The sequence below is a fragment of the Sceloporus occidentalis genome, unplaced genomic scaffold (genome assembly GCF_023333645.1).
Source record: "Sceloporus occidentalis isolate IW3139 unplaced genomic scaffold, rSceOcc1.0.p SCAF_6, whole genome shotgun sequence".
Lineage (NCBI taxonomy): Eukaryota > Metazoa > Chordata > Lepidosauria > Squamata > Phrynosomatidae > Sceloporus > Sceloporus occidentalis.
This window is the reverse complement of record NW_028316986.1, coordinates 40,394,493-40,400,779: the sequence shown is the minus strand read 5'-3', so window position 1 is coordinate 40,400,779 and position 6,287 is coordinate 40,394,493.

The following is a 6,287-nucleotide window of genomic DNA, read 5'->3' as shown; positions in this document are numbered from 1 at the left end:
GAATATTGGAGCAAATGCCTGCCACAAGGAGGAATCCAGGTCACAAAGAAGAGAGGTTCAGAGTTCTTTTGTGCAGCTAAGTGGTTTTATTTTTGTTATTTCGAAAAGAGGCCTTTTTTGTATCACAGATTTCTACTGGAATATTTTTATTGAATTGAAATAGTATAGTAGTAGTATAAGTAGTATAATAATATAATGGAGAGACTACATAATCAATCACATTCATTGAAATTTACATCCTGGAGGATATGTTCTGTTGTCTCAAAAATTCTCCTCCTCATTTTTATTTAGATCTTGCCTTTCTCACCAAGTTGGAACTTGAGGACTCAGCATTGTTTAGTATTAACCAGTGAAGCCATTTATATTTGTTTATGTGTACATGCTTTCCATCACTGTCGACTAATGGCGATCCCATGAATTTCATAGTGTTTTTTAGGCAAGGAATACATACAAGTGGTTTTGCCAGTCCCTTTCTTTGAAATATAACCTACAGCACATGGTATTCATTGGCAGTCTCCCATTCAAGTATTAAATGGGGCTGAGACTGCTTAGCTTCCAAGATTAGATGGGATTTGGGGCCATTCAGATGTGACATTTCCTTATTTATTTATTTAAATAATTTATATGCTACTTTTCTCTAGGCATGGGACCAAAGGCAGCTTACAAAAAGGGTAAGACAAAATAATGCTAAAAAGCTGATAATGCAAAATTTAAAACACTATTGAACCAAATACCATATTAAAATACCGTTACATTGTAAAAATGTAAAATCATTTAAAAATGTAACAATAAATTTGAAAATAAAGCAAGCCCCCCCTCCTCGATTAAAAAGACTTCCTGTGATCAATTAATCATTAAATGTCTGTTTGAATAAAAATAGGTCTTTGCTTGTCAGCCTTGCCACCTATGGAAGGGATTTCCACATCCTAGGAGCAGCAATAGAGAAGACTGTCTCCCATGTCTTTACAAGATGGACCTGTGAGGAGGGTGGGGCCAATAGAAAGCCCTACCAACTCCTGTGGATCTTAAGACTCTGGCAGACTATACAGAGAGATATGATAATTTAGATAGTGTGGACTTAAGCTGTTTACATACACAGAGACTTGGATTTACTGGATTTCTCCAGTAAAGCCCTTTATTCTTCTTTGCTTTTGTAGTTGCTCCTTCCTATTTATCCATGTACAAATGTGGCACATATGTGGCAGGGGCTGCTCTTATTAATCAGTGAGATGGCAGTTCCATTCAGCTGATTCTGGTTATCATGATGAGCTATTAAATTGATTAGTATTATGTGTTGTTGTTAACACTGAGGATGGAATAGGCACTTGTTGATTTTTACTTTGGTTAATGGGCCAAAATAACTTCAATGAATGGAAAATTTGTGACTGACAGAATCACCCTACCAACAGGTGCAAGTATCAATGTGTCTTTTAAATAGTGTCAATGAATTTGTTAGTAGGACAAACATAAAAGTTAAATAATAATGGTTTCATATTCAGAAGCTTTGACATAATTCTAATTAATAATACCTTTATATAAATAGTGAAATTACTTAACTTGTCCCTTACCATGGCCTAGAGGGTCATGTACTGAAATCAATTTCTTCCCTGACACTCTGGGGAGACACCAGTAGTCATCACAATACTGAGCTTCATGGGTCGTTCACAAATTGGAGGTTAAAACCATAAAATGGAACAATATGATGACAAAGCACAGGACAAAATCTAGAACAAAACAGCTGCTGAATAAAAATCAAAGTAAAAACAGCTGCAGAGGACAAAAATAATACAAGGACTGAAAAAAACATTTTTTTTTTTAATTTTTAAATTAAAAAACATTTTTTTTAAATAGGAATTGGCAAATATAAAGATCTTCATCTGGACCCAGCTTTCACAACTAGAAATGAGAACATTGTATTTAGGCACTCAGATAAGACCAAAACATTAAAAACCCATCAACTCAACTGCAACTCAAAAGTACTTGGACAACTATTGCCAAGTTTCACAGTAAATCATATTTTCAATTGTTCCCCAAGTATTCCTCAGTGATTTTGATGTTGCCAAAATAGTAATCCTGACTACATGGAAATGCTTTCTACTTCCAGATTCAGCAGTTTGATTGTCTGCTCTAATGCCTGTATAATGGAAGAAATTTCTTTATTTTTTTTCACTGAGGGAATCATTAATAGAGTCATATTGCTGATGTTGTTTTGATTAGTTATCCTAGACTATGCAAGATTTAAAAAATTCTTACATGCGATAGATTTCTGGCACTCCTGCCAAGTAAGATGAGGCATGTGGCTACAAGAGAAAAACATTTTTCATTGGTGGCACTCTACCTGGTACCTAAATTGTGATCCAGCTGGGGCTGGTGGAAGGAACAGAGCAGAAACACAAGTAAAATAATTTGAAAGTTCAAATGCAATTGTTCCCATATTAGGTTTAAGTGTGCTACATGTCTCTTCAGTCCATTGATTGTAGGGGGGAAAAGATCTTGAATCATCACTGTTACTTCAGTAAGAGGGAAAGATTGCCCAGAAGCCTATTCACACTTCATAATTACAGCACTATAATTCAGTGATGTACACTCTGGTCAACTGACTCGGACTTAAGGAGTTTATCAGACAAGGGAAATTGGAAGTATAATCCAATAGCAATCTGAACGCAATCATGGGGTTTAACGTTATTGTGTGGTAGACTGCCACATGCAAATTCGGGCAATGGCATGCTATTTTCGGGCAATGGGAAGCCAGTTCAAACGCAATGCGCATTCACGTAATTGCGCTAAACTAGCGACTTTAAGTGAATGCGTTCTGGCCCCACTTTCTTTTCATTCAAATTTAAGAGAAATTCCTCCTGTTTGATAAACTCCTTAAGTCAAGACTCAAGTCGCTTCAGTGACTTGACTTGGACTTGACTTGGCAAAAATGAAACAATGACTCGACTTGACTTGAGACCAGTGGCATTAATTGGGGGGTACAGGGGATGCGGACCACACCACGTGACACCCTAACAGAGGTGACACCACTACTCCTCAGGCACCTGCCTTTGGGCAGAAATGGGCTGTGGCATTTACCTGTGTACATTTAAAATGCTGAAGCGATGGCATGAGTGGGGTGAGGCTTAGTGGGAGGAGAAAGGAGAGGCTCCATTATTACAATTAAATTAAATTTTAAAAAATTTAATTAATTAATTTTTTAAAATAATTTTCTTTAAAAAACCACCACATTTTACCAAAGTTTCCTAAAACTCTGTAAATACATTTAGGCTGTGCATACGATATTGTAATTTAAACATATAAATTTTATTTTGCTAGTTGTTTATATCATAACAGTTACCATTACATGTAGTATACAGGAATTATGATTAATGAATAACATTAGTACAAAACACATTGATAAAGATTCTGTATGGTGTGGTATGGAAGGAGGTCAATGGAGGGGTGACATCATGAGTTAATGCACCAGGTGATGCCAAACCGAGTGACTCCACTGCTTGAGACTTATATATTTTTAGTGACTGACTTGCTGAGGCCATTCACTTTGAGCAGCAGGCAAGATCTGCCCGCAGAGCATGGGACGCCTTTCTTGGGGGGGACCAGGAAAATGCATTAGGCAATAGGCGTGAAGCGGAAGGATTCTTCTAAAGATTTTGGAAAGCTTTAGAAGGCTTCTCTGATGGTGCAGTGGTTAAATGCCTGTACTGCAGCCACTCACTCACAAGCCACAAGGTTGTGAGTTTAATACCAGCCAGGGGCTCAGGGTCAACTCAGCCTGTCATCCTTCCGTAGGTTGCTAAAATGAGTCCCCAGCTTGTTGGGGGCAATTAGCTTAAACATTGTAAACCACTTAGGAAGTGCTTAAGTACACTGATAAACAGTATAGAAATGTAGTTTCTATTATTATTGCAGCGGGACAGGATGCCAAGTAGACTTCAGCCTTCACCTCAAGCCCACTGCCTAATGCATTTGCTGTTCCTCTTCAAGAAATGCATTCTGCATTAAAAGTTGGCCCCAGACCTGACTTGACTTGAAAGTATCTTCCATGGACTTCAGATCTGAGCTGAGACTTGAAGGTAGAGAGTTGACATTTGACTTGAGATTTGGACTAAATATATAACTACTATTATTCCACTTTAACTCCCATAGTTCCATCCTATGGAATCCTGGGATTAGCAATTTAGGGAGGAAAAATTAGAACTCTCAGCAAATTCTGGTGCCTCAGCAAATGACAAACTCCAGGATTCTATTGGATGGAATCATGGGAGTTAAAGTGGAATAACAGTGCTATAATTCTATAGTGTGAACAGGCCTCTAGTCCCATCTATTTCCAGGAATTTCCCAGAAGCGTATCTTGGCTGTAGGGCATTGTGTTTGCTTAAAATCAGTTTAGCTTCCTTAGATATAAATCTGAGAGGGAGGGGAAGCACTTACATAAATTAATTTCTTTTTCACTTTAAATAAACAAGAAACACAAAAGTTTCAGTTGATTGAAACAACTTCATCCCTTTCACACTACACAGTTATATCATTATGACTCCACTCTATCATGACAACATCCTAAATTGCTAGAGCAATTTGGCAGATAATTCTAAATGCTACTTTCAAAATTGTACGTATCAGGATTCCATAGGAGAGTGATTCCCAAATGTTGATGTTCCAGATGGTTTTCTATAGCTCCCAGAATCCCTGACTGTTGGCCAAACTGGCTGGGGCTTCTGAGAGTTGACATCCAAAACAGCTGGAGGACTAAAGTTTGGGAACGACTGCCATAGGATGTTGCCATAGCAGTTGAATCATAGTGCTAAAAGTGCAAAGGGTGAAATGGCCCTTATAGTGTAATAAAATGATGCAGTACTTATTCTGACCCACAACCCCAACAAGAGTGCTCCTATTTAGTCTTCTAGCTCACCAGGCATGCCTCCCTGAATTTTTCGATTGCCAAAATGAGAACTGGGGAGGGCTCCTTTACCTTTAATGGATGAATTGAAGAGGGCATTTCTGCAGGTTTTCATGATGCTATAATTTCCTATTCTACACACTTATAAAAGTTACATGAGCCTTCTTTAATTTTCAGTCTAGCAACCCTACTGAATCTTCACTTTCCCTATAGGCCCAGGCAAAAGTAAATTGCTGCAGCCTCTCCTTACTTGTATGTTCTTCCTCATTAATAACTTTTGTCATCATGCCCACACTGTGATGTTTATTGGCCACATGTGTTCTTCTGGCTTTTGACTGTGAAATGTTGGCGGGTATGTTATAAAGCATGACCTGCTTGAACTAACTGCACCCACAGCCAACTGTTCATGTTGCATGTGAGTATCTTTTGCTCCTGTCATTTCCTAACAATAAAACTTCAAAGGGTAAGCTAATTTGCTTCTTTTCCTATCACTCTGAGATCTTTGTATGCTTCAAAAGTTTTTCTTCATATTCACATTTCCATAGATAGGGTTAGACAGGAATACAAAAATTTTCTAGAAGAGGCCCTACTGTTCCAAATATGCTGCTGTTCCAACTGCTGCTGGGAGTCCCCAAACCATTCCTCAATTGTTCCTGGCAACGAATTCTGAAGAACGGTTCAGCTGCCATGGAATGGCTGGGGAATGGCTTGGGGACTCCTGGTGGCATTCACGGCATTCTTCCAAGTGGTAACACCAATTCTTCCTTCATTCTGTGCTGTTCCATTCTGTTCCACTCCTATTCCTGCAAGCGCCATGTGATAAGCTTAAAAGGCTCTGGAGACTAGGATTTGAATCCCTGCTCAGCCACGAAACCCACTGGGGGAAGACAATGGAAAATTTCCTCTGAACAAATCTTTCCAAGAAAACCCCATGATGGGGTTGGCTTAGGGTTGCCATAAACTGGAAATGACTTGAAGGCACACAAGAGCAAGAACAAGAACAAGAACCTATAAAATGGCATAATCAAGGTTTGTTTTTTGGATTTTAAAATAATATTTTCAAACTCTGCATGACTGAACCCATGGATACAGAATCTGTGGATACAGAGGGCTGTATGTATAGTGTTATGATTCCAGTTTGACTGCCCTGGCTGCATCCTATGAAATCCTGAACTACGTTTGTAAAAACAAGTACAAACAACAGGTCTCCAAATTTTTGGATCCTATGAACCCATTACAAAGCAAAGGTGAGTACCTTGCCATGTTCCAGATATTATGGGACTACAGCTCCCCACAAGCCTAGCCAACATAATGAAATGGGAAAGGATGCTGGAAGCTGCAGTCTAGCGACATCTGGAGAGTATCTAGTTTTCCATCCCTGTTATGGAGA